The following is a 2,500-nucleotide window of genomic DNA, read 5'->3' as shown; positions in this document are numbered from 1 at the left end:
CTCACTTTATACTATAACAGGTTAGAAATTAAGTTAATTTTATACTTTATGCTATACTATGCTTTATACAATAACAAGGTTAACTTTATGGCCCGTACTTTTAAAGCCTTTTGCCAGTGCTGGCGAAAGGCTTCGCCGGGCGATCGTGAATCTCGTACCATCAAAAGCATGACGTGTTCGCCAGGGCTGGCGAAAGATCATATTGGAACAGCCTAGCGAAGCAAAGTCGCGAGAGCCCTCCCTTTTCCGTGTTTGAATACCATTATCATGCTTTCAAATCATAAATTAGTAACATATTTGTGTATGATATAGGAATCACATTATAATTCTAAAATATCTTAAAATCATGATTTATTATGAAATTCCCTATATACATAGATTTTTCAAGACCATCGATGTTCCAGTCGAGAGCTCTAGACATGTTATTTTCCTCCCCCCCCCCCCCCCTCGAGATGACTTATTTAGATTTAGGTAGTTGTTATTTTGGTTGTAGGGATAATTTTCTTTTCACAAATGTTACCAAAAGTGTTTTGATGATGGCACGTTCACTACGGGCTATAGCTGTAGTGCTCCACTGCTCTATAATGAGGCGTGTCTAACCTAACCAAACCCTTGTAGCCCAACAGTTCACTATTTTATATAGGTTAGGTATAGTAAAGGGATTATTTTTTAACTGTTTTGTATAAAGGGAGGCTATTACGGAGATAACATTATCGTCTTCTCCCGAGGTTAATAATTAAGCTTATATTATGTTAGGTAAGGTATGGTAAAGGTAATATAATATCAGGTAATATGATATAAGTAAGGTTAGGTAAGGTAAGGTAATATAATATAAAAAAAAAAAATCCTTGCTATGTGCCAACAATATATATTTACTTACTACTTAAGGAAATGAATCCAAACTGTTTAGATAATGATGACGATATATATTTACCAAGATTAAAGCACAATAAAAAAGAACACATCACATCTGAGCAGAAGGCCCTTAAAAACAGAAACAGTATAGAAAACGTGCCATTGGGGCAGAGGGCCTTACGGTCGTTTTCAATTTGGGATACTGTGAAAGCTACGGCATGAAAGAAGAAAAAGTATAAAAAACTAATATGGTGTACAGAAGAGTCCAAGTAGCACCTCCTGAGGTGACATGAAACATGAGCAAAACGATATTAAAACGAATAAATATAAAACCGTCCAGCAAATGTAATCAAGGCAAGTTATTGAGGGAGGTTCGGTACAACCTTTGGTCGGGTGTCGTTTGTTGCTGAAGGAAATCCAGAGAGGACAATCACAAGCAAAAGTTCAGATGGTACTCTCTTTATTACTGTGTTAGTGGTTGTTATTATACCCCTCTCAGTTATGTCACAACATGCAGTATTCAGATAAACACAAAAGTACTTACATTTATAATGAGAACAAATTTAAACATTTTCCATGAATATAGCAAAATAAAGTACCACAATGGTGTAGTGATGATGGATTTCCCGGCAAAAGATTCTACAGTTACAGGGGTATTGCGAGAGGCTATCAAAAACAAAAGATATGGAATGTTGACCAAAGGTGTCCGCCTCCTACAAGACAATATCCCCGTTCTTAACTCTCACATTGCCCGCATGTGGCTATGCTGTCCATCTTTATCCTCCTTATTCTACAGACCTTGCCCAATCTGACTCACCTCTTTCCCTCTATGAAGTCATTTTTTAAAGGGGAAACATTTCAAGATGATGAGGGACTGATTATTTAAGTTAACTTCATAGCTTTAAACACATCTTGAGGACTGCAGACTTCACCAGTGAAACAGAAAATATGTAATGAGTTAAAGGGCATATGTGAGGTAATTGTCGTGCATTGTTTTTTCTTTGAATATTGTTCAATAATGTATGCTTAGCCTATTCATGCAAAAAAAAAAAAAAAAAAAATCGAAGAGACCCTCTGGTATCCTCAAAATTCCCATAGCAACGCGCTTAGAAACGAAGATGCAAAACTCGGCGGTCTTTGGCAATCCCCGGTTGTGACGTCATTCCCAGGACCAGGGAGAATCTTGTTGAATAGCGTGATACACACGGTGCACCCACGAGTCGAGGATATCATGGAATTGTCCCAGTTTCAAGCTATCAAAGTTTGTAACAAAGGATGCCACGGCGTTGTGTAGCAATTCATTGTTCCCATTCTTGTCACCAGCTATTTGAATGGCCAAAAGACTGCGACAGAGCAAGGAAGCGGACACATTTTGTGTATGCCAAGGGAGCAACTTTCAGCTTGTGCCAACCAGCGTACTTTGCCTGAAACATTTCGAGCCTGATTGCTTTGTGAACAGAATGGCTTACGACATGGGATTTGCAAAACGGTAGGCCATTTCCAATTTATATTTGTCATAATCACAACAGCGCAAAACAAACTCTGGAAGAATGCTTTTGCTTGGCGGCGTACCAAACATTCGTTACATGGGTACGACACAGTGTGCTGAGGGCATTGCAAGTGTGCATGTAGCACTACACAGGGG

This window comes from Penaeus vannamei, chromosome 37 (assembly GCF_042767895.1).
Source record: "Penaeus vannamei isolate JL-2024 chromosome 37, ASM4276789v1, whole genome shotgun sequence".
Classification (NCBI taxonomy): domain Eukaryota; kingdom Metazoa; phylum Arthropoda; class Malacostraca; order Decapoda; family Penaeidae; genus Penaeus; species Penaeus vannamei.
The sequence above is the reverse complement of the archived record's forward strand: the minus strand, read 5'-3'. Positions refer to the sequence as shown.